Here is a 27,542-nt window from a genome sequence, read left to right on the forward strand (position 1 = left end):
TTATGAGAGAGAGAGAGAGAGAGAGAGAGAGAGAGAACACTGTATTTTTGTACTTAACGTTATTCCCTTTATCCTGTATGTGTACACTGTAGACGGACGGCTGGATTGTAATCATGTACAATCTTTCCGCTGACTGGTGATCCCGCAATAAGAAAGCTTTTCACTGTACCTCACTACACGGGACAATAACGTGAACTAAACTGAACCGTGATGGTCTGGGCTGCGTCCACAACTCTCTGTGATTTCTGGTCTGCTGTAAAGCAATAACAATTTGACCAAAGGTACACAAAATTGCTGGGGAAACTCAGCGGGTGCAGCAGCATCTATGGAGCGAAGGAAATAGGCGACGTTTCGGGCCGAAACCCTTCTTCAGGGGTCTGAAGAAGGGTTTCGGCCCGAAACGTCGCCTATTTCCTTCGCTCCATAGATGCTGCTGCACCCGCTGAGTTTCCCCAGCAATTTTGTGTACCTTCGATATTCCAGCATCTGCAGTTCCTTTTTGAACAATTTGACCATCTTTGCTGTGACCCTGGTTTCTCCAAATGAATTACTAACAGCTGAACCTGTTGTAAATATAAAAGACCTCCTTATAAGGCCGCCCTGCATCTTATCGCCCACATTCCTTGCTGTCTCTGTGACCATATCCCCTGACTCCGCTATCTTTAAGAGTTTCATTTAACTTCCTCTTGAAAGCATCCAGTGAATTGGCCTCCACTGCATTCTGTGGCAGAGAAAGCCACAGATTCACAACTTTCTTTGCAGAAAAGTTTCTCCTCATCAGTCCTAAATGGCCACAGATTCACAATTCTCCGGGTGAAAAAGTTTCTCCTCATCTCAGTCCTAAATGGCCACAGATTCACCACCTCTGGGGAAAAAAGTGTTTCCTCGTCTCCGTTCTAAATGGCCAACCCCTTATTCTTAAACTGTGGCCACTGGTTCTTGACTCCCCAAACATCGGGAACATGTTTCCTGTCTCTAGCGTGCCCAAACCCTTAATAATCTTATATGTTTCAATGAGAACCCTCTCATCCTTCTAAACTCCAGAGTGTACAAGCCCATCAGATCCATTCTCTCACCATATGACAGTCCCGCCTTCCCTGGAATTAAGCTGGTGAACCTACGCTGGGCTCCCTCAATAGCAAGAATGTCCTTCCTCAAATGAAGGGACCAAAACAGCACACAATACTCCAAGTGTGGTCTCACCAGAGCCCTGTACAATAAGATGCCCTCTCCTCCTTCTAACGTTAGACCCAAAATGGTGGAGTAACTCAGCGGGTCAGGCAGCATCTCTGGAGAGAACGAATGGGTGACGTTTTGCGGTCGAGACTCTTCTTCAGACAGAGAGAGAGAGTGTGTGAGAGAGAGATGCAGAGAGAGAGAGAGAGAGAGTGAGAGAGAGAGAGAGAGAGATACAGAGAGAGAGAGAGATAGAGAGAGAGAGATGCAGAGAGAGAGAGAGAGAGAGCGCGCATCAGAGAGAGTGAGAGAGAGACGGAGAGAGAGACGGAGAGAGAGAGAGAGAGAGAAAGAAAGAGAGAGATGGAGAGGGAGAGACAGAGAGAGACAGAGAAAGAGAGAGGGAGAGTGAGAGACAGTGAGACAGAGAAAGAGAGAGGGAGAGTGAGAGACAGAGAGAAAGAGAAAGAGAGAGACAGAGAGAAAGAGAAAGAGAGACAGAGAGAAAGAGAAAGAGACAGACAGTGAGATGACAGAGACAGACAGAGAGAAAGAGAAAGAGACAGAGACAGTGAGATGACAGAGACAGAGACAGTGAGATGACAGAGACAGAGACAGAGACAGTGAGATGACAGAGACAGAGACAGAGACAGTGAGATGACAGAGACAGAGACAGAGACAGTGAGATGACAGAGACAGTGTGATGACAGAGACAGAGACAGTGAGATGACAGAGACAGAGACAGAGACAGTGAGATGACAGAGACAGTGAGATGACAGAGACAGTGAGATGACATAGACAGTGAGATGACAGAGACAGAGACAGAGACAGAGACAGTGAGATGACAGAAACAGTGAGATGACAGAGACAGAGACAGTGAGATGACAGAGACAGTGAGATGACAGAGACAGAAACAGAGACAGAGACAGTGAGATGACAGAGACAGAGACAGTGAGATGACAGAGACAGTGAGATGACAGAGACAGTGAGATGACACAGACACAGACACAGACACAGACACAGACACAGACACAGACACGCACACGCGCACGCGCGCGCGCACGCACACACGCACGCACACACGCACACACGCACACACGCACACCTACCTGCTATTTGCCCTTACGATAGAACTCCTGGCTGAAAGTATAAGAATTCATCCAAATATTCAGGGCTATAATACCAGGGACTCAAAGTATAAAATCTCATTATATGCAGAAGATATACTTTTATATATTACAAAGTCACAAACGAGCATACCAAATTTATTAAACTTAATAGAGGAATTTGGGTCTTTTTCTGGATATAGAATAAACTGGAATAAAAGTGAAATCATGACATTAAAACCTCAAGAACCTACACACTTATTGAAGTTCCGCTTTAAAATCGCAACAGAAATTTTTTAATATTTGTGTATACAGATTACTAGAAAATATAAAGCATTATTCAACGCTAATTTCATACCTTTATTAAATAAACAATACGCTGATTACATTTTGGAAAACAATTACCTTATCATTATTAGGTAGAATAATTGCAATAAAAACGATCTTCCTACCACAATTACTATACCTATTTCAGTCTATACCGGTATATATACCAAAAATTTTTTTTTAAATTAAACTCTAATATTATTAATTATATTTGGGACTATAGATCACATAGAATCACAAAAAAACACTTATGTAAACCAAAAGAGGTCGGGGGACTTTCACTTCCGAATTTTATGTATTATTACTGGGCAGTGCATATTAAGAATATGATTTATTGGTTGGATAGTTCTACCCAACAGACAGAATGGATAAAAATGGAGGAGGATTGCCATCCTTGTAATATAGGAACAATCCTCTTCTCCCCAAAAAAACTGAATAACACAATATATAAGAAGAACCCAATTATATATGGTACAATAAGAATTTGGAAACAAATAAAATTATCTTTAAAATTAAGAAATCTATCATTGTTTTTTTTAAAAAATATTTTTATTATTTTATACAATTTTTTAACAAAACAGAACAAAACAAAAAAAGAAAGAAAATAAAGCAAAAAAAAAACTAAATAAATAAAAAAAGACAACAGGAAAAAAAAAAAAGCCGCCAGACATAACAGTATTGGTACAATCCACATGGTGCTACACAGTCATGCATTGCAAGGGCATAAGTAAAGGTCACAGGACTACATCACTGCAGATAATATGAAATTATGAAATTATTGGTCTTTGAGATGGTTGATAAATGGTCCCCAAACACTTAAAAAGTTGTTTGGTACCTTGGAGTTGTAGAAGCGTATCCTTTCCATCTGTATGAGTATTATCATTTCATTGAGCCATTTTTCGAAGCAGTGGGGTGTGGGTGATTTCCAGTCTGTTAGGATCATTTTCTCGGCTGCCACCACACCAAGTGCTTGTTTTTCTTCAGACGTGAAGTACAAAGCAGTCTCTGAGCATCCAAAAAGTGCCAGTTCTGGATCAGGGAGAATATCTTTTCCATAGACCCCAGAAAACCACTTAAATATTTCAGACCAGTATCTTTGTATATGAGGACAGAGCCAGAAAATATGTGTTAAAGAACCATCTGCACTTTTGCATCTGTCACATAATGGAGAAATAGCTGGGTAGATTCAATGTAATTTGGTCTTTGAGTAATGGAGTCTGTGGATGACTTTAAACTGGATCAGTTTATACCTGACATTGATCGAACAAGTTTGGATTCTGGTCAGACCTTCATTCCAAATGTCGTCAGACACCTCGAAATTCAGCTCAGTAGACCAGGCTTCTTTCAGATGGGTAGTGGATACAGAGGTGGTGAATAGACTCATAAAGCGAGTTATTAGATGTTTGGAGTCTGGAGGAAGCTGCAGGAGCTCATAGAGTGGGCAACTGTCAGGCATGGTTTGAAAATTTGGAATTTGATCTTTAACGTAATGCCTAATTTGGAGATAGGGGAAAAAATGAGAGTTGGAAAGGTTAAATTTTGATTTCAGCTGATTAAACGAAGCAAACTTTTTGTCAATATATAGATCTCTGAGGGTCGCAAGGCCCTTGTCCCTCCAGACAGCAAACACCCCATCCGTCTGTGATGGCAAAAAGGAGTGGTTGTGGCATATGGCGGTGTAAATAGAGACATTTGACAATGTACTGAAACTTCTTATCTGATTTAAAATTCGAATAGAAGTTCTTAAAATAAAGTTCTCACCAAACAACTTATGTGGGGATTCTGTTTTGGAAAAAAGCAAAGTACAGAGGGAGGAATTTTTCACTGCTGTGTTTTCAATGTTTAGCCACAAAGGGGCATTATTATTATTATTCAAAGGTTCATCTGGGAATCCCCATTGCCAGTAATCAGAGCTCTAGCATTGGCTGCCCAATAGTAGTGCCTAAATATAGGAAGGCCCATGCCTCCCTCATTTTTTGGCTTTTGAAGATGTGCCTTTGATATACGGTGGGCTTTGTAGCCCCAAATGAATGGAAGGATAATGGAGTCCAGTTTTTTTTTTAAATGATGTAGTAAGGAAAATTGGAAGATTTTGGAATAACTAGAACATCTAGGATAAGATGGCCGCTCTAGAATCCCGCGTTTTGGTGGAGCTATATCAATTATTCAGGAGTCGACGCACATTACAAAACGAAAATCTACCTGGAATAAACCCTGTTTGATCAGGGTGTATAATTGATGAAATATGTTTCCCCAATCTATTAGCTAGTATTTTTGTGATAGCCTTTTGATCAAAGTTGAGGAGAGCAATAGGCCTGTAGCTGCCAGGTTCCGTTTTATCCTTGTCTTTTTTTAACAGGATACATATATTTGCCACGTACAATGACTTCAGAAACTTGTTATTCTTAATGGAATCATTGATCATCCTAATTTGTAGTGGGACAAGCGACTTATGAAATGCCTTATAGAATTCGCAACCAAATCCATCCGGTCCAGCCGCTTTACCGGAGGGAAAATATTTAATAGCCTTAACTAGCTCGCTTTCTAAGAAATTTGAATCCAGTTCTAGCCTGTCTGATTCATCTAGTTTTGGCAAACTGAGGGAGTCAAAGAAACCTGCAAAATCTGCATTAGTGGCCCACCTTTTAGCAGTATATAATTCTGAATAAAATACTTTGAAGCGGTTGTTTATTTCTTTAGGATTGGTAAGCAAATCACCCGTTTTGGATTTGAAGGTGGAATCTCATATTGAAATAATTTGGATCATCAATGTTTGGACCGTATATATTCAGTAGTGTGACAGGAAGTGAATTAATATTTCCATTAATCATAATATATCTGCCATTTGGGTCTGTAACCATTGAAACAAGTTGAAATGGGATATTCTTACGAAAAAGAATAGCTACACCTCTAGCCTTGGATATAAAAGGTGACTGATAAACTTGAGAGATCCAATTAGCTCTCAATCGCCTCTGTTCTGTAGCTTTGATGTGGGTTTCTTGGAGAAATATTATGTCTGAAGTCAAAGATTTCAAATGCGCAAACACTTTACCCCGCTTAATTGGATGCCCAAGGCCACGTACATTCCATGAGACCAATGTTATCTTACTCATATCGTCCTGTTTTACATTGTTAAGTCCTGACATATTCAGCTAAGAGGAAAAAAAAGTCACACCATGGTGAAATGAAACAATATAAAAAATAAAAAGTCTGGCAGCTCTGGAAAACATTGAACATTAACGAACCCCGACCCCCTCCCCGAAAACACTTCCCCAAACAAAGCGTTACCTTCCCCCTCATTGTTTAACGAGGGCCGCCGGGCGTATGGCAAGTAAAATTGCCTCCCAGGCCCACTACCTAACCAGTCTATGAACAAATAAACCAGCTAAGGCAAGCCAAGGGCCTCCTCCGCTCATTCAAATAATGTTGAAAATGTCAAATTATCCCGTCTTTATGTGTATTGAAGCAAACTGTTCTTTAATGCTCTCAGCGAACATTTCCTCTGTCCAGCAGGGTCATCCTGTTCATTTCCAGCGTTGCATCTCAGGTGCCCTTCCACAAATTTCTTTGCTTCTCCAGGAGAAGTGAAGACCTTCGGTTGCCCGTTGTGTTGAAGCTGGAGTTTGGCTGGGAAGCGCAGGCTGTACTTCACCTCCATCTCCCACAGGGTCTGCATGACCACGCGGAACCCGCGTCGCTGCTCCATTACCTCTGCTGTGTAATCTGGGAAAATATAAACTCGCTGTCCGTTGTATTCCAGAGTCCGTTGTCGACCAAGTCGTATTATCATATCTTTCTCATGAAAGAAATGGACCCTGGCGATGAGTGTGCGAGGCCTGGCTCCCTCCGTGGGCTTCGGCTGTTGGGTGCGGTGTGCACGATCAATGAGAAGTGTTTTTTGGAGGTTTGTCTCACCCAGCAGTTTTGGGATGAGGCCGCTGATAAACTCTGTTGGTTTCCCCTTCTCTTCTCCTGGAATACCCACGATTTTAATGTTATTTTGACGCGAGCGGCCCTCTAGGTCGTTGATTTTTGCTCGCAGGAGGGTGTTTTCCTTTTGTATTTTGCTTATGTTTTTCTCCATTAACGTCAGGCGGGTGTCATGCTCTCCAGCTATCTCATCCATGGAATCCATTCGGACCGTCAAGGCATTTTGTGAGGACTGAAGGGATGCAAACTTGATTTCAAATTGATGAAAGCGGTCGTTGATGGCCTTTAAAATCGCATCTGACATATCTCTCAGCATTGCACCTGTTGGCGTGGAGTGGCCGTTTGCTTCTCCATTAGAATAGTAAGATTAAACGAGAACTTACCAGTTTGAAGTTTGATCTTTATTTTACGAGGAGGAACGTTGAGGGACTACGTGAAAAACCCCGCTAGGACGCATGCGTGTCATTCTTCAAAGCAGCGATGTGAAATCACAGATAACTGTAATGACTAAACATAGTAAGATTAGACAACAGATACCAGTTTGAGACTATGATCAAGGGTGGGAGCGGAGGACACGTAGTCCCTCAATGTTCCTCCTCATAAAATAAAGATCAAACTTCAAACTGGTAAGTTCTCGTTTAATCTTACTATTTTACTTCGGAGTCACGTGAGTGACTACGTGAAGATTTTAAAGCTCTGTGATTTCATGCCGTGGAACGAGTCCATGCATCACATCTGCCTTGATTTTTGGGTAGAATAGAGTTAACATCAATAGACATCAATACGATATTGAAATCCAACAGTAAAAATATTAACACCAATTATTGCCCCTATTTATGGGTATATTATAGTACAGAACTTAAATTTGTTTCTGCAAATGTTCCAGGTTCAATGACTGGTTTGTTATAAAGTCGTTGGAAAATTCCTCCGTTGACCATCCTGCTGTCTTGAGGATTAGGTCCATCAGTACGTCCAACTTCATAGCTGCCAATGTAGCTGCAGCCCTGGTGGAGTGAGATTTGAAATGCTAGTGTCCACTCCAGCCTATTTAGGACTTGTTTTAGCCATCTAGAGATGGTCTGGACTGTCACTGTTTTGAATGGCTGTTAGTAGCTGATTAAAGTGACATTTCTTCCATCTGATGATCTTAGTATACTTCATGTATGATAGTAAGTGAGTTATAATACAGAGACGACCATCTGTAGGGTAGGCTCTGAATTCTGTTTTTTAGGCGTGTTGACCCCTGTCTGTTCTGTATAACTATTACACTGATGTAAACCTTAAATTCCAGATGAATTAATCATGTTGTCCAACCTTATTTTCTGTGGTGACTGGACCCTTTGTGGCGTGACCAGGACCATCAGCATGACTGTTTTCATAGTCAGTTTCCGTAGGAACAGAGCTGTAGCTGGAGACCAGTTTCTTAACATGGTCAGTACAATGCTCACATCCCATATTTGGGAGTACCTGGTTCTTGGGGACTAATTTTAGAAATGCCCCTCATGAGTTTGTTTACCAGGGCTTGTCCCAACAGAATGCCGCTCTGTACCTTCGACAGGTATGTTGACAAAGCACTTCTGGTGCAGTTGATGGCACTATGACTGAGCCTCTCATCATAATGGAGGCTTGCCAGGAATTCCAGAACAGACGGGATGTTCATAGATCTGTGGGTGATGATTATTGTTGTGACAGTACTTCCCATTATTAGATGATACCAAGTACTGATGTTAGGGTGGACTGTCTGTATCCCGCTGAAATAATTCCGCATTCGGTCCGTCAGTCCCAGATGTAGAAGAGGTGCTTACAACTCTAAATAAATAGGTTAATATATAATAGTGACATGGATAACTCCCCTTGTTGCGGGAAGACCCAGTAAGTTAGGTCTATGATGGATGGTGATGTATGGTTCTGACCCATGTTGATATCACCAGTACCCATGGTTGCATAGGGCAATCAGGTATTATCAAAATTCGAGACGTGGAGTCTATAGTTTCTTCCTAAATACCCGACTGATGAGGCAAAGGGAGGGATGCATAAAGGATCCGCCAATCAGCGAAGATACATCTGAACCACTGCCCCAGGTTCTGGCTCCCAAGAACATAATTTGATAACTGGTAAGAGCATGGATGTGAATAGGTCGTTATCTGGTGTTCCATACCGGCTATTCCAGCAATACATATTTTATCCAACATCCATACAGTGTTTTTAGACTAGCGTGACCTGTTGTCTGCCACTAAATTCAGTTTCCCTGGTAGTTGGAAGCTGATATCCAATCTCTATCTGGATACGCTATTAATCCAGATTAATAGAGACAGTAACTGTAAGACTATTGCCTCCATCACAGTGAGGAGGTGTTTGGTGAACTCACTGTGGTGGATGTTAGTTTGTGTGTTGTTATTATTACATGTATGGCTGCAGGCAACAACATCTCATTCAGACCGAAAGGTCTGACTGACAATAAAGGATTCAATTCAATTCAATTCACAAATAGTGTTGGCCAGATAGTCAAATGGTGTCGATATGTTTCTACCCATATGGTTGACATATGCTACCCCGGTGGTGTTGTCAATTTGTAGACTAACATACTGGTGATATAACCCAAAACAATATGACTTAAAGCGATGACTAGCTCTCACTTCCCCAGGTATATATGCCCAACGTTAGTAGTGATGCCTCCTGAGCATTCCATCTCCCCCTCAGCTGGAGATGGAATTAGTAGCATCCCAATCCAAGGCCCATCAGTATGTGGTTCCATAGACGGGTAACTGAGTTTGGTTAGGAACAATGCCTAATGTATGTTCCACCATGTTTGTACCATAGTGGCCTCTGTTGGTTGCTTAATTCGTCTGTCAGAATGAACCCCACATAATTTCTTGAGTGACGCGTGTTACGCTCTGTACTATGATTATGTTAAGGTCCGATAGCATGTGGCTGTCACACAGCCCCTAATGCCAATTATTCTACTACCAGTCTGATGGATGGTTTAGTTCCCTGCAAGCTTCCATAAAGGCTGTACGATTTCTTACGGCAAAGTCACTGCCATGTGAACTGTGTTAACGGTGGACCGCAGACGATGTTTCTTTCCTGTGATATGTGTTGGATGTCCTCCATAACTCCTATAATATATGGGCACTGTAGTTCAGTATGCGCTTTAGTTGATTCTTACCCGTTAAGCATGAACATTCAGTTCGGTACATGCTGAACTGGAGGATAATGGAATGAATAATTCTAAGGTATACCCTTATAACTCTGAATTTTAAGTGTCGGTAGAATAATTCTATGTCTGATGAGGGTATCACATTTCCCAGGAAGTAGTTTTTAAGACGTTCCTTAATATGCCCCAGAGTTCCCTCTATGTGAAGTTCTTTCCCTGTTAAGATAAGATGCCTCCAAATTTTAATATTGGAGGTTGGGAGGTTCCAGGTTAGCATATAAGGCTAGTGCATCCTGGTGATCTAGTTTCATGTCTCTGTTTATAGTGCGACCGATCCCGTCCCGCTGTTAGGACTTAGAACTTTATTTCGTTTCAATTCCCTGCCCTACCATGTTTTGGTTGATACTGAGAACATTTAGGTTTGCAGTTCCCTGGTGGTAAGTGTTTTCCCATAGGTTATCTGCACCCTAAATATTGTGTAGTTCCTGCCACAACTACCTCCTCTGGCAGCTCACTCCCAAAACCCAACACCCCTCAGATTCCTATTAAATCTTGCCCCTCTCACCTTAAAACCATGTCCTCTGGTCTTGATTCCCCTCCCGGGATAAAAAACCCTCTGCATTCACTCTTTCTATTCCCCTCATGATTTTATACACCTCTGTATGACCACCTCTCAGCCTTCTGTACCACTACACCCACTACACTGTGTGAAAAAGCTGCCCCTCAGGTCCCTATTAAATCTTTCCCCTCTCACATTGAGGCGGGTGTATGGAACGAGCTGCCACATGAGGAAGTTCTCCCTCCTAACCCAATTTTCCTGCCTTCTCCCCATAACCCCTGACTAACACCAGTGCCCCGGTTTCCTCCCACACTTCAAAGATATACGGGATTGTAGGTTAATTGGCTTCAGTAAATTGTCCCTAGCATGCAGGAATTGAATTGAATTGAATACCTTTATTGTCATTCAGACCTTACGGTCTGAACGAAATTTCGTGCCTGCAGTCATACATACAATCATACAATAATAAACAACAATAAACACAAATTAACACCACCACAGTGTATCCTCCAAGCACCTCCTCACTGTGGTGGAGGCAAAAATCTTAGGGTTACAGGAACTAGTGCATCCTATCCAATCGTTGGTCGGTGCGGAATCAGTGGGCCGAAGGGCCTGTTTCCATGCTGTGTCTCTGTTATAAAGTAGTATCTGAGCTGTGGAAGAATGCCATGCACCTACCACAATGCTTTTGTACACATTCCCATTGCCGTTCTCGAGGCTGACGCGGATGATGCAATTTTCCTCGTTCCGCTTGTACTCAGGAAGTGACGTTGTGGAGCTGCAGGAAGTCCCCAAGATGGTGCCGTTGTGGTCCTTGGGATTGTTGAGGCAGTAAGGCAAGCATAAAATGGTGCGGATAAATGACGAGAGTCGCGAAGAGGCCTTGTCCATCGAGTAGGTGGATGGTAACGATTCATTCGGCTGGAAAACAAAACAGTAAGGATGGGAATTTAGATATTTCTAATTCAACTTTTCAGTTCTATCCTCAAGCCAGGCAGCTCCCATCCTCTATATAGGATGAGTAGTGATCTTATAAACGTGTATAAAATGATGAGATTAGTTGCTGCCTCACAGATCCAGTGACCAGGGCTTGATCCTGACCTCAGAAGCTGTCCATGCGGAGTTTGCACATTCGCCCTGTGAACACGTGGGTTTCCTCCGGTTTCAAGAGTCATGAATATTTTATTGTCATATCCCATTTCCTCTCACATCCCAAAGATGTGCAGGGTTATTGGTTATTTAGCTTCTGTAAATTGTCCTTAGTGCATAGCATAGAACTAATGAATGGGGTGATCAGCGGCCATGGGGACTTACCATCGTCACCGGGGGCTCTACCATCGGAGCCCCAGTTCGCCTAGACGCTGCAGTTGGACTGCTGGACCGCGGGTTTGTCTGCTTGAACCGTGGGGTTTAAAGGACACGGAGCTGGGGCCTAACATCGCCCGGCGTGGCTAAATGGCCACAGGACTTACCATCGTCCGCCGGGGGCTTTAACATCGGAGCCCCAGTTCGCGTAGACGTTGCAGTTGGACTAAAGTGAAGTGAAGTGCAGTGAAGAATAAAAGGAAGAAATAAGACTTTGCCTTCCATCACAGTGAGGAGGTGTTGGAGATTCACTGTGATGGATGTTCATGTAAACTGTGTTAAGTGTGGATCTTGTTTTTTTTTTGTAATGTAAAAAACTAGTAAATGTAATTTCGTTCAAACCTAGGTTTGAATGACAATAAATAGCATTCCATTCCATTCCATGTCCCGGTTGCCAACCATTGTAACTCCCCTTCCCACTCTGGTCTTTCTGTCCTGGGCCTCCTCCATAGCCAGAGTGAGGTAACACGCAAACTGGAGGGACAGCACCTCAAAGCTTACAGCCCAATGACATGAACATTGAATTCTCCAAATTAAACAGACATTCCCCCCCCCCACTCCCTCGTGGGCCATCTCTTCATCATTCCTCTGTCTTTTTCTCGCTGGCGAAAGGAGTCAGGATAAATCTGGAGTCACCGCTTCCCGTATTTTAAGAATGTTTTAAAAGTATGGTTTAATTTTTCTAGTTTGTTTTACACGGGGGAGGGGGGGTAATTGGGAGAAACTTTTTTTCAGTCACTTACCTCGACGGAGATGTGGTTTTTCTCCTTTGCCGAGGATCGCCTGTGAGGAGCTCCAACCTTGGGGCCTGTGGACTTTAACACCGTGAAGCCCGCGGTCTCCGGTAAGAAGAGGCCGACTCGGGAGCTCGATGCTGCGGAGTGTTCCAATCCTTCCCGACGCGACGGCTTTGGACGTCGGCAGTGGCGACAGCGGAGTGTTCAACAGCCCCGACCTCGCATGAACAAACTAGGAAGATGATTGAACTCTATTACCTTCCATCACAGTGAGGAATGTGGATTCCGCTGTGGTGGCTGTTTCTGTTAAATTTTATTTTATGTGGCTGTGTGTTGTTGCTTTATACTGAGTATGGCTGTAGGGGAACTGAAATATCACTATACCTTAATTGGTGCATGTGACAGTAAATGTGAACTGAACTAACTCTCTCTTGAAAACATCCAATGAATTGGCCTCCACTGCCTTCTGTGGCAAGGAATTCCACAAATTCACAACTCTCTGGTTGAAAAGGTTTTTCCTCATCTCAGTCCTATATGACCTACCCGTTATTAACCATATAACAATATAACAATTACAGCACGGAAACAGGCCATCTCGGCCCTACAAGTCCGTGCCGAACAACTTTTTTCCCTTAGTCCCACCTGCCTGCACTCATACCATAACACTCCATTCCCATCTCACCCATATGCCTATCCAATTAATTTTTAAATGATACCAACGAACCTGCCGCCACCACTTCCACTGGAAGCTCATTCCACACCGCTACCACTCTCTGAGTAAAGAAGTTCCCCCTCATGTTATCCCTAAACTTCTGTCCCTTAATTCTAAAGTCATGCCCTCTTATTCTTAAACGGTGGCCCCTGGTTCTGATAATATCCTAGTTATATAATACAAATTGTAACATAAGGTATTTTATTAAGTAAAGATTAATTTGAGTTCTTTGGGTTTTGAGTTCTGAAGCTTTGTAATTCTGTGCTGTAGATGAGCTGGGTGATCTGGAAATTGGAGGCCAGCATTCAAACTGCATTCAAGCTGCTTCCTGTTGTGCCCAAGCAAAAGATATTGACAATGGTGGGAGAGGATTTGTTTCCTGAGAAGGTGCTGGCTTCTGTCAACAGAAGCCTTGAGAGAAGATGTGTTTCCTTTGGAGTTGGTAATTGATAAAGATCCTTACATTGTTTAAGAAGCTACTGCAGATGATGGACCTTTGACTAAGTTCCTGTTGTTTAGGGGTTTGTAACTGAAGTTTGTGATCGTTATAACCATAGCATGAGTATTGTGTTAGTGACAAGAATGCTTTGAATGGGTATACTCTGTGATTGATGTGTTAGACGTCATTGCTCCAACTCTGTATAAACATGTGACGACATTCCCAAAATACTATAGAAAGGTGCTGAATGTCTTTGTTCATTAGAGTGATGGCCCAGGAGAGTTAAGTATGTGTTGCATACTTGACTTTGTATCCCCTGGCACTCTTGCCGGCTAAATGATCAATAAAGCTTGTGTTGGTTTATCTAACATTGTGAGTTGTGTGTTTTAAGAAATGAACCTTAACAGTTCTGGACACCCCCAACATGGGGAACATATTTCCTGCATCTACCCTGTACAATCACTTACTAATCTATAGGACGCCCGCTCATCCTTCTGAATTCCAGTGAATACAAGCCCAGTCGATTCATTCTTTCAAGATTTGTCAGTCCCGCCATCCCAGGAATTAACCTTGTGAACCTACGCTGCACTCCCTCAATAGCAAGAATTTCCTTCCTCAAATTAGGAGACCAAAGGTGCACACAATTCTCCAGGTGTGGTGTCACTAGGGCTCTGTACAACTGCCGTAGGATTTCTTTGCTCCGAAACTCAACTCCTCTCATTATGAAGGCCAATTAGCTTTCACTGCCTGCTGTACCTGCATGTTTACCTTCAGTGACTGATGTACAAGGACACTCAGGTCTCGTTGTACTTCCCATTTTCCTAACCTGACACCATTCTGATAATAGTGCTGGAGTAATACCTTACACTTATCTCCTGTTATTCCGTCTGAAGGTTCCTTCTCTCCAGAGATGTTGCCTGTCTCGCTGGGTTACTCCAGCATTTTGTGTCTTTCTGTGGAGAACATGGAGAGGGGACATTTTTTGGGTTACGACCCTTCTTCAGACCTGAAACAACCCACATTGACTAGAGATGCTGCCTGACCCGCTGAAACATCACCTATCCATGTTCCCCACAGATGCTGCCTGACCCGCTGAGTTAGTCCAGCACTCTGTGAAACGTCACCTATCCATGTTCTCCACAGATGCTGCCTGACCCGCTGAGTTACTCCAGCACTCTGAAACATCACCTATCGATGTTCTCCATAAATGCTGCCTGACCCGCTGAGTTACTCCAGCACTTTGTATCTATTGAGCAAGAGCATCCATATACAACTATCTGTCCAGTCGAAAGCTCAATGAATGACCATCTACACATCGCACACAGCTTCCGTTCACCTGAAAGTCTTTCATGCTTTGCTTAGGGTAGTTATCATTAATCATTTCACACAAGTGGTTAATGACTAGTTCACATTAACTTTGAAACGTCACCGATCTGTGTCTGTCTTCAATATTCACACCAATGGCGGAATGGCCAACTCCTGCATCGATATTTCTGTTTCCCTGGTTTCAGGGCTTTTACAAATGTTGGCATCGAGGGAATGGATGTATTACGGGGAAAGGAAATGGGCCACAGAGCAATAAACAACCATTTTACAGTAAAGAGCACAATTAAATCTAATTTTTCGACAACAATTTCCAATGTGCATTGAATTCATATAATAAGATAAAATGCTGCCATGCTAGAAACACTCAGCAGATTGAGCAGCAGATGGAGCACCATTGCACTTTCCACTGTTTTCAGTATTTACTATTTTCATCAATGAAGTAAATGCGCTTTGTCTTTATTACAATGGTAATGATTTGTGCTTGACCCGATCCCACACAACGGTATGATAACCAAATATGTTTGATTTAGATGCTAGAGGTTAATTAAAGGTAGAGAAAGATTACCTGTCCACAGCTGGAATAGTTCAGGACCAGAAGTAGTACCATTTAATGCAGAATTATATCTTTCAGCTATGATAATAGAGAAAGTCTGCAAGATAGCAAAGGATAATAGTAAGATTAAATGAGAACTTACCAGTTTGAAGTTTGATCTTTATTTTATGAGGAGTTACGTCGAGGGACTACGTGACAAGACCGTCCAGGCGCACGCGCGTCAAACTTCATAGCAGCGGTGTGAAATCACAGGATATATTCCGAAGCATAATACTACGTGATACAAACTTAACTTACCTTTGATCTTTACTAGGGTGGGAGCGGAGGGCACGTAGTCCCTCGACGTAACCTCCTAAAATAAAGATCAAACTTCAAACTGGTAAGTTTTCGTTTAATCTTACTATTTTACTTCGGAGTCACGTGAGTGACTATATGAAGATTTTAAAGCTTCTGTGATTTCAGGCCGCAGATTGAGTTCCGGCATATCAAGCATTTTGCTTGACTCCATGAGTGAAAAACATTCAATAACATGCAACCATCACATTTGTTTAATCAATTAATGGTTTATTTTATGATAAACATTATGTGTCCCATTTTAATTACTAGGGATATTTAATACTGAATCCAAAACAGTACCACCAAATACAACAGGGTCTGCAACTTCTTTGTGATAATACTTGAGAAACATCCTTTCATTTGCCCATCCTGCTGCCGCGAGGATATGGTCTATTGGAACGTCTAAATCCTTGGCCGCCGATGTTGCCGCCACCCTGGTGGAATGAGATTTAAATTTGTCAGTATCAATTCCTGTATCCAATAGCACCTTCTTCAGCCATCTTGAAATTTTTTGTGTTGTCACTTTTTTGTGTGGCTTTTTATGGCTGATGAATAATGCAGATTCTACACCTCTAAGGTGCTTGGTGGTCTCAATGTAGTGTTTCAAATATGTAACTACATAAAGTCTTTGATCTGAAGGATATGCTGAAAATACCAATTTACACCCCGAGACTCCTGGTCTGCTCAGTTTTAGCAGATCATAGACATAGAATGTAATTTCCTCTGTATTTATGCCCATTCTTTCTACCCTTAACTTGTGTAATGTTTGTACTCTTTTGGCTGAGACTAAAGCCATTAACATGACTACTTTCATTGTGATTTTGTCTAATGACAAATTTGAGATGGGATCCCAATCCCTAAGTAGTGTTTGTACATCCCTCATATTCCAGATTTCCGTATATCTCGGTCTGGGAGGTTTAGCATTAAAAATGCCCTTCATGTATCTACAAATCAAAGGGTGTGATCCTAAAACTTGATGTTCAGATGGTCTCGATAAGTATGCCGACAAAGCACTCCTTGCAGTGTTGATCGTACTACAACTTAAATTATCATCAAAATGTAATTTTGACAAGAATTCTACAACATCTGAAGTGCATGCAGTGTGGTAAGGAATATTTTGTGTTGAACAAAACTGCTCCCATTTCTTAATGTAAGAAATGTACTGCGTCTGGGTTCTATCCCTCCATGATCCTGTAATTACATCCATAGAGCGATCTGATAGTCTTATATAACCATATAACAATTACAGCACGGAAACAGGCCATCTCGACCCTTCTAGTCCGTGCCGAACACGTATTCTCCCCTAGTCCCATATACCTGCGCTCAGACCATAACCCTCCATTCCTTTCCCGTCCATATAACCAATTTATTTTTAAATGATAAAAACGAACCTGCCTCCACCACCTTCACTGGAAGCTCATTCCACACAGCCACCACTCTCTGAGTAAAGAAGTTCCCCCTCATGTTACCCCTAAACTTGTGTCCCTTAATTCTCAAGTCATGTCCCCTTGATTGAATCTTCCCTACTCTCAGTGGGAAAAGCTTATCCACGTCAACTCTGTCTATCCCTCTCATCATTTTAAAGACCTCTATCAAGTCCCCCCTTAACCTTCTGCGCTCCAAAGAATAAAGCCCTAACTTGTTCAACCTTTCTCTGTAACTTAGTTGCTGAAACCCAGGCAACATTCTAGTAAATCTCCTCTGTACTCTCTCTATTTTGTTGAAGTCCTTCCTATAATTAGGCGACCAAAATTGTACACCATACTCCAGAATTGGCCTCACCAATGCCTTGTACAATTTTAACATTACATCCCAACTTCTATACTCAATGCTCTGATTTATAAAGGCCAGCACACCAAAAGCTTTCTTTACCACCCTATCTACATAAGATTCCACTTTCAGGGAACTGTGTACAGTTATTCCCAGATCCCTCTGTTCACCTGCATTCTTCAATTCCCTACCATTTACCATGTACTTCCTATTTTGATTTGTCCTGCCAAGATGTAGCACCTCACACTAAACTCAGACGCATTAAACTCCATCTGCCATCTTTCAGCCCACTCTTCCAACTGGCATAAATCTCTCTGTAGACTTTGAAAATCTATTTCATTATCCACAACCCCTCCTATCTTAGTATCATCGGCATACTTACTAATCCAATTTACCACACCATCATCCAGATCATTGATGTACATGACAAACAACAGTGGACCCAACACAGATCCCTGTGGCACCCCACTAGTCACAGTCTTCCAACCTGACAAACAACCATCCACCATTACTCTCTGGCATCTCCCATTCAGCCACTGTTGAATCCATCTTGCTTCTCCACCCTTAATACCCAACAATTGAACCTTCTTAACCAACCTTCCGTGAGGAACCTTGTCAAAGGCCTTACTGAAGTCCATATATACAACATCCACTGCTTTACCCTCATCAAATTCCCGAGTAACCTCTTCAAAAAATTCAAGAAGATTAGTCAAACACGACCTTCCAGGCACAAATCCATGTTGACTGTTCCTAATCAGACCCTGTTTATCCAGATGCTTATATATATTATCTCTAAGTATCCTTTCCATTAATTTGCCCACCACTGACGTCAAACTAACAGGTCTATAATTGCTAGGTTTACTCTTAGACCCCTTTTTAAACAATGGAACAACATGTGCAATACGCCAATCCACCGGCACTATTCCCGTTTCTAATGACATTTGAAATATTTCTGTCATAGCCCCTGCTATTTCTACACTAACTTCCCTCAATGTCCTAGGGAATATCCTGTCCGGGCCTGGAGACTTATGCACTTTTATATTTCGCAAAAGTGTCAGTACTTCCTCTTCTTTGAATCTCATAGTTTCCATAGCTACTCTACTTGTTTCCCTTACCTCACATAATTCAATATCCTTCTCCTTGGTGAATACCGAAGAAAAGAAATTGTTCAATATATCCCCCATCTCTTTTGGCTCTGCAGATAGCTGTCCACTCTGACTCTCTAATGGACCAATTTTATCCCTTGTTATCCTTTTGCTATTAATATAGCTGTAGAAATATGAAGGAAGCTGTCTTCTTCCAACATATGGTCTTTTTAGAATCTGCAAATCAATGCGATCATGTAAAGGATGAAATTCACCAGTTACAGGGTGCACAAGTAGGTTTTCTTGTCTTGAGACATGCATTATGGGTTCTGTCAACATTTTTAACACTATTGGATACCATGTTTGTGTGGGCCAATCTGGAACCACCAATAATCGTGAAGCATAATCTTGTTTGATCTTCTGTAGACACCTACTGATCAGACAAAGGGGAGGAAATGCATACAAAAACATTACACCCCAATTTAACGTAAACGCATCTACCCCTGTTGAACATGGTTCTGGTTCCCACAAAACATTTTGAGGTAACTGGTGGTTCAACCTGGATGCAAACAAGTCAATTTCTGGTTTTCCATAATTTTTTATCAATTTTGTGGAAAATGTAACGATTTAACATCCATTCTGTATTATCATTAAAATTTCTTGACGTGTTCAATTGCTGTAAATTAATGGCCATTTAAATCAGCTTTCGAGTGGGATCCTGTGGAACTCTGTGGAACGCGTTGGTTTGGAACGTTCCCATTGCGGTGGATATGTACCCCATATGCCCAGACAAATACTGCGTGATTTAATGGTGCCCCAAATTAGCTACTCGCAACATAAAACTTTGTATAAAGGGATCTTAAGAAGCGCTTTTTAATGTAAAAATAAACAACCTACCTTCCGTTGTCCCCTGCATGAGATCCGTTCCATTGTTGGCGGTCGCGGGTTTAGAGGATGATTTTTAACTTACTATAACAATTAAATTAACCAATTAAGTTTAAAAATACTTGCAGCGAACGAACCTCGCAGCGATTTTTCGTCAGCAACTAAGTAGGCTGAACCACCTCGATTTGAATAGCCTAGAGAAAACCGCGTTTTAAACGAGCCCCCCTCTCAAAGGCACCAAAATCGCGCACACGGGCAGCGACAGACCTGCATCGACGCTGAAAGTAGGTTTTGCAACATACCTACGCTATGTAACTGCACAGTGAAATTCTTTTAGCACAAGTAGGCATCGCCTTTGTCAAAGTCCAAATATAGTCTGCCTGTAAGCTCGATGTACAGGTGCGGTTCCTGTGAACTGACCTCTCTCTCCTCACCCATCTTTGTGGCCCGCGGGGCGACTCCACCTACCTTCAAGGCGCTGTAGGCATGAACCCCGTTCACCCTCCTACTGGGCCACTCCTAGCGCCTGACGTCTCCAGCTCCCTCCTGGTAACGCCGTCCGATGAACCTTTGGGTGGCTTTGGGCAACGTCCTGTAGTGATGAGACAGATGATTCTCCTGTTAAGTGGGACTGGTGGTGGTACTGCACAGATACCTGACATCATGGAGATCCTGCAGAGTCCTGGCCTGGGATATAATCCTTCTATTGTGGAATAGGAACCCCGGGGATGTGGTGGAAAGTGCCATGGGAGCAGTGGGGATTACAGTTGGGATGTTTGCAGTTGACCCATGAAAAGGTTTATTTCTCGTTCCTGCTAGTGGGGAATTTGGCAATGGGTAACATGGTGGTGTGGAAGCTCTTGTCCTGGATGGCAGGGATGTGGTAAGAATAGGGCCAGCAGAGTGTGACAATAATTCCCCATCAGTGCGTATGTCTCCTCTTTCTCTATGAGTTGAAGCCTCCAAACAGGTGAGGTGTGGATGTTGGGGATTGGCCGTGTTTGGTCTGGAATAATCATACCGTGATCAGGGAGTTTGAAAGCTTCAGGGCTCTGGCACAGATGATGAATTGCTGTCTTGGATAGATCAGACAAAGTCTTATGGATGACAGGGTAGACATGAAGAGCTAGATGGTCTACTTTTCTTGTTTGTTAATTTGCAGGGGTATACCATGTTGTTTCCACGCAGGGAGTTGTGAATCTGTGGAATTCTCTGCCTCAGAGGGCGGTGGAGGCCGGTTCTTTGGATTCTTTCAAGAGAGAGCTAGATAGGGCTCTTAAAGATAGCGGAGTTGGTGAAGAAGGCAAGAACGGGGTACTGATTGTGGATGATCAGCCATGATCACATTGAATGCCGGTGCTGACTCGAAGCGCTGAATGGCCTACTACTGTACATATTGTCTATTGGAATGCTGGCTCGAAGGGCTGAATGGCCTCCTCTTGCACATATTGTCTATTGTTTGGATGGGGTGTTTTCCACATCTCCACTGCACTATAATGCTGTTTGTTGGTTCACAAGATAATGTCGTCTTTCACATTCAATTGTCACCTGATTGTTCTGTTGATGTTTATTCCAGAGCTACAGAGTTTGTGAAAGCCTGTCCATCATGGCTGAAGGAGGTAACTGGGGAGGTGATTCAGTGGCCTCTACATCAAAGGAACAAAAAGGTTTGTGAACCTTCTGTGACATACATATGATGCCCAGACAGTGCATGTGCACCTGATGCAAGAAATGATGTTCACACGGAAGTGGGAATAGGGAAGGGGCTGAGCACAGAGAGTTGACATCTACAGGGACATCACAGTCACAGGTGGGCGGATGCAGGAATTATCCAACAACATATGAATAAAAAAGAGATTTGCTATTGTATACAGATTTAGGTGTTTTCTATCAACTTCTTGTTGTGTCGCTTGTTCCATGCTGTCCTTGCTTTATTTCTCGCAAATCCCAAAGACGTTGAGTCTAAATATCTGGGATCAAGAAATGAGGTGACAGTGACACCTGTAGACAGAAAGGCAGCATTTGAACTGCATGGTACTAGGGCATTCTGATAAAACGGAAGTACATATGTATCAAGGATTTAAAAAAAAACACTACACTGGGCCCAAATATTTTCAAATACTGACCTTTCATCCATCTTAAGATCCGAAGTTGATAATCACTGATGGTTACATAATTTTCAATTCCACTGCAACTCCTGAGAAAATGCAGTCAATGCTTACATACAAAATAACTCGTCAATAGACCAAAGTGGAAAGTAACACTCATGTCAAACAACAGGAAAGTGAAGAAAATTTCCCACAAAGCAGAATATATAACCACATAACCTTGATACTCAATGCCATAACCGGCACCAAATCATCAAACATCAATATCTTGGCAATCATCATTTACTCAATAATTGACTCAATAATTGAACTGGAACTGATACATATGCTGTAGATGTACAGGCCTGTGGTTGTATATCTTGCAGCAAATAATCCACCTGCAAGGTTTGTCAGGAAGCATGATAACAGCACCAACAACTTTCTATCCAAAAAGCAAATGCAACTGGCAAGATATTACATGTCACTTGATGTGTCCTTGAAACTTTTTCTGAGGCAGCATTTTAAACTTTCGTGTGCAGAAAAAAAATAATTGGGACTTCTCTTCCTTCAATCGGGGACATTTATGCAATGAAACATTTATGCAATAATCTTGTTAAAAATAATTATTCAAATATAAATAAATATTGAAAACATCGCCTACGTTTGTAAAAACAAGAAAAGCGTTGACATTTTTTAAATGGTTCAAATCGAAATAATGATGGGAATGCGAACGTCGTTGTGGAGAAGCGAAGTCCGAATGAACGGCCGTTGGTGAAGAACATTCTGGAAACGCGGGAAATAACGGCCGTTGGTGAAGAACCTTCTGGAAACGCGGGAAATAACGGCCGTTGGTGAAGAACCTTCTGGAAACGCGGGCAACGCGAGCGGGCGGGAAATATCGGGCGTCAACGGCTGAGGGAGCGGGAGCGCGTTGACAGTTGGTCGGGCTCCGCGCTCTGGCCACACACACGCGCTCGGATGCCGGGTGGAGAAGGAGAGCGGGAGAGAGAGCACACGGTGTCAATGCAGCAACAGCAACTTGGCTGCTAGTTTAAATTCATGCTTTTACCACTTTACCATCGCCTACAGCTGCCAGCTTCGGAACGGTTTACAGCGGCGATCAACGGTTAGTGGGGGGGAAAGAGTGAGGGGAGCGGGAGGTTAACGGACGTCGACGGCCGGGGGCGGGGGGGATGAGGCGGGATGTTAACGGGCTGGAGAGTTGGGTCGGCGGGGGTGTCGAAAGCTGGAGCCGCCCGGGAGCGAGTGTAATACAGTTTATCCGTCCGGGAGCGAGTGTAATACAGTTTATCCGTCCGGGAGCGAGTGTAATACAGTTTATCCGTCCGGGAGCGAGTGGAATACAGTTTATCCGCCCGGGAGCGAGTGTAATACAGTTTATCCGCCCGGGAGCGAGTGTAATTCAGTTGTGGGGCCCTGGAGCGCGTGTAATGCAGTTTATCCGCCCGGGAGCGAGTGGAATACAGCTTATCCGCCCAGGAGGGGGGATGGGGGGGGGGGGGGAGGGGGGGGGAGGGGAGAGAGGGGTAGAGGAGGGAAGTGGAGGGGGAGAGGAGGAGGGGGGGGGGCGGAGCAGGAGAAGAGGGGGGGGGGGGGGGGAAGAGAAGGGGGGGGGGGGGGGGGGAGAGGAGGAGGAGAGGGCGGAGGGGGAGAGGATGATGGGGAGTGGGGGAGTGGAAGTTGCGGGAGCAGGGGGGAGGAGAAGGGGGGTACAGGAGGGGGGAGAGGAGAAGGGGAGAGAGGGGAATGGGGGCAGAGGAGATGGGGAGGAGAAAGGAACGGGGAGGGGAGAGGAGAGGAGGGGAGGGGTGAGGGGGGGAAGAGGAAAAGGGGGAGGTGGAGAGGGGAAGAGGAAAAGGGAGGAGAAGGGGGGCGGGTAAAGAGAAGGGGGAGAGAGGAGGGGGGAGTAGTAAGAGGGGGGTTGATAGGGAGGGGGTAGAGAGGAGATGCAGCTCGTCTCCGTTGCTCTATCTATCATTGCCTATAATCACCATAGACGGAATCGAACCCGGGGCTCCAGCGCTGCATTTTGCTGTAAGGCAGCAACTCTACCGCTGCGCCACCGTGAATCCCCGGGGAGAGTGGCACCGTTTGTCAACCGCGTCCCCGCTCATCAGTGAAGGGGTTCCTGCGGCCGCAGCTGCCCGGTGACGCACCGAGTTTATGCATCACCAGGTAGAGAGGGGTCTGCCGTGGGGAGCAGCAGAATGAGGCCAGTCGGCCCATCTAGTCTACTCCGCCATTCAATCATGGTTAGACACAAAAAACTGGAGTAATTCAACAGGACAGGCAACATCTCTGGAGAGAAGGAATGGGTAACGTTTCGGGTCGAGACTCTTCTTCACTCCGGTTTTGGATAAGGGAAACGAGAGATATAGACGATGATTTTTTTCTTAGACTCAATCATGGCTAATCTATCTCTACCTCTCAACCCCATTCTCCTGCCTTCTCCCCATAAACCTGACACCCGTACGAATGAAGAATCTGTCAATCTCCGCCTTAAAAATAACTAATGACAGCCGTCTGCGGCAATGAATCCCACAGATTCACCACCCTCCAGCTCAAGAAATTGAGGGAGTGCAGCGTAGGTTTACAGGGTTAACTCCCTGGATGGCGGGATTGTATTATGCTGAGAGAATGGAGCGGCTGGGCTTGTATACTCTGGAGTTTAGAAGAATGAGAGGGGATCTCATTGAAACATATATTGTTAAGGGCTTGGACACGCTAGAGGCAGGGAACATGTTCCCGATGTTTGGGGAGTCCAGAACCAGGGGCCATAATTTAAGAATAAGGGGTAGGCCATTTAGAACGGAGACGAGGAATCACTTTTTCTCACAGAGAGTTGTGAGTCTGTGGAATTCTCTGCCTCAGAGGGCGGTGGAGGCCGGTTTTCTGGATGCTTTCAAGAGAGAGCTAGATAGGGCTCTTAAAGATAGTGGAGTCAAGGGATATGGGGAGAAGTCAGGAACGGGGTACTGATTGGGGATGATCAGCCATGATCACATCGAATGGCGGTGCTGGCTCGAAGGGCTTAATGGCCTCCTCTTGCACCTATTGTCTATAAGAAATAGGGTTCTTGTTTACAGGCCTCCAAACAAAAGCCACGATATAGGATACCAGTTACACCAGGAGATACAATTGGCATCTAAGAAAGGTGGGTCACGGGAGATTTCAACATGCAGGTAGATTGGGAAATTTAGATTGATACCGGACCCCACGAAAGGGAATTTGAAGAGTGCCTCCGAGTGGATTCTTAGAGCAGCTTGTAGCGGAGCCGACCCGGAAAAAGGGAATTCTGGATTGAGTGTTGTGTGATGAACCGGATTTGATAAGGGAAGTCAAGATAAAGGAACCACTAGTAGCGACCACAATATGATCAGTTTGAAATCTGTAATTTGAGAGGGAGAAGGTGAAATCGGATGCGTCGGTATTGGAGCTGAGCAAAGGAGACCGCAGAGGCATGAGGGAGGAGCTGGCCAAAGATGACTGGAAAGGGACCCTGGAAGGGATGACGGTGGAACAGGAATGGTGGGAATAATTCAGAAGAATCCAGCTGATTTCATTCCAAAGAGGAAGAAAGATTCTAGGGGGAGAAAGCAGCCAATCTGACAGAAGAAAAGTTAACGACAGTTTTAAACTGAAAGAGACGGTATAATTACAAAGATTACTGGGAATCAGGACTGGGAAGCTTTTAAAGAACAATAGAAGGTACCTAAAAAGGCAATACGGGGTGAATGAATGAAATACGAAGGTAAGCTAGCTAATAATATAATAATAGAAACATAGAAAATAGGTGCAGGAGGAGGCCGTTCGACCTTTCGAGCCAGCACCGCCATTCATTGTGATCATGGCTGATCGTGTCCTATCAATAAACCGTGCCTACCTTCTCCCCATATCCCTTGACTCCACTAGCCCTGAGAGATCTATCTAACTCTCTCTTAAATCCATCCAGTGATTTGGCCTCCACTGCCCTCTGTGGCAGGGAATTCCATACATACTCACCCAACATTTGGATCATTTTTCCTGCATCTAGCTTGACCAGACCTTTTATAATTTTATATGTTTCTATAAGATCCCCCTCATCCTTCTAAACTCCAGTGAATACAAGCATAGTCTTTTCAATCTTTCCTCATATGACAGTCCCGCCATCCCAGGGATCAATCTCGTGAACCTATGCTGCACTGCCGCAATCACAAGGATGTCCTTCCTCAAATTAGGAGACCAAAACTGTACACAATACTCCAGTGTGGTCTCACCAGAGCCCTATACAACTGCAGAAGAAAAGAGGATAGCAAGGGTTTCTTCAGCGATATTAGGAGTAAGAAAGTCAGTCAGTCAGTCAATTTTATTTCTATAGCACATTTAAAAACAACTCTCGTTGACCAAAGTGCTTTACATCAGTGCAGGTACTAACGTGTTTCATACAGTGGTACATAGATCTAACAATACATACATAAACTGTTTACAGCGCGCCCTCAGAAGACCTCAAGAAACGCTTGGGAGTAGAAATAGGGTTTGAGCCGCGACTTAAAGGAGTTGATGGAGGGGGCAATTCTGATGAGGAGAGGGATGCTGTTCCACAGTCTAGGTGCTGCAACCGCAAAAGCGCGGTTACCCCTGAGCTTAAAACTGGACTGCGGGATAGTCAGTAGCCCCAAGTCGGCCGACCTGAGGGACCTGGAGGTAAAATGGTGGGTTAGAAGGTTTTTGATATAGGGGGAGGGGCAAGCCCATTAAGGGCTTTGTATACGAATAGGGGGAGCTTGAAGTTGATTCTGTACCATACTGGGAGCCAGTGCAGAGAGGCCAGGATCGGGTGATGTGGTGCCTTTTATGGGTACCCGTTAGAAGACTCGCTGCGGGGTTTTGAACCAGTTGCAGGTGGGACAGGGAAGATTGGCTGATGCCAGTGTATAGGGAGTTGCATTAATCAAGGCGGGAGGAGATGAAGGCATGGATGATCTTTTCAAAGTCGTCAAATTGGAGGTTTGATTTTAGCTATGGTGCAAAGCTGGAAAAAGCACGAATGGACGTTGGACCGCTGGAAAATAATGCAGGAGAAGTGATAATGGGGAACAAAAGAAATGGCAGAGGAGTGGAATAACATTATTTGCATCAGTCTTCACAGTGGAAGACACCAGCAATGTGGCCGAACTTCAAGTGAGTCGGTGTGGACGTTAGTGGAGTGGATGTTACTAGGGAGAAGGTGGAGAAGTGACCTGGAATGGATGGACTATACCCTAGGTTTCTGATAGAGGAGGCATTAGAGATTGTGGGGGCATTGATGGTGAGATTTCAAGAATCATTGGAGTCGGGAGAGGTTCCAGATGATTGGAAAATTGCCAATATTGCCCCGCTGCACAAGATGGGAGTGGGTAGTCTAGGGAGAGTTGTTCCTGGAGTTGTTCACCCCGTCTCCCTCTTCCCCCCCCTCTCTCCCTTCCTCCTTAGATCGCTGATCGCTGTCCCTCTCCCAGGAACCAACTCTGTCCATCTCTCTCTTTTTTCCCCGGCTCTCTACCTCCCTTCTCGTTCTCTTCCCTTCTATCTCTCTCTCCTCTCTTCCCCTCCCTCTCTCTGCCCACGTTTGGCCCATATCCCTCAAAACATTTTCTATCCATGTACCTGTTCAGTTGACTTCTAAATATTGTGTAGTTCTTGCCACAGCTACCTCCTCTGGCAGCTCACTCCCAAAACCCAACACCCCTCAGATTCCTATTAAATCTTGCCCCTCTCACCTTAAACCCATGTCCTGATCTTGATTCCCCTCCCGGGATAAAAAACCCTCTGCATTCACTCTTTCTATTCCCCTCATGATTTTATACACCTCTGTATGACCACCTCTCAGCCTTCTGTACCACTACACAACAAAAAGCTGCCCCTCAGGTCCCTATTAAATCTTTCCCCTCTCACATTGAGAAGGGTGTATGGAACGAGCTGCCACATGAGGAAGTTAAGGCAGGGACTATCGCAA

General features: G+C 43.9%; 2 long non-coding RNA genes across 2 annotated transcripts; one reads left to right on the forward strand and one right to left on the reverse strand.

Annotated features, from left to right (window-relative positions):
- Window positions 1-3,325: 3,325 nt before the first annotated feature.
- LOC116980955 lies at window positions 3,326-13,873 on the forward strand. The gene is made up of 3 exons (XR_004414121.1): window positions 3,326-3,336; window positions 4,268-4,269; window positions 13,770-13,873. It is a non-coding gene; the product is annotated as an uncharacterized LOC116980955 (long non-coding RNA).
- Window positions 11,685-26,210, reverse strand: LOC116980954. Its single transcript, XR_004414120.1, has 3 exons — window positions 26,199-26,210; window positions 17,112-17,115; window positions 11,685-11,783 (listed from the first exon to the last, which is right to left on the reverse strand). It is a non-coding gene; the product is annotated as an uncharacterized LOC116980954 (long non-coding RNA).
- Between the last annotated feature and the right edge of the window lie 1,332 nt (window positions 26,211-27,542).

The sequence above is a fragment of the Amblyraja radiata genome, chromosome 15, assembly GCF_010909765.2.
Source record: "Amblyraja radiata isolate CabotCenter1 chromosome 15, sAmbRad1.1.pri, whole genome shotgun sequence".
Lineage (NCBI taxonomy): Eukaryota > Metazoa > Chordata > Chondrichthyes > Rajiformes > Rajidae > Amblyraja > Amblyraja radiata.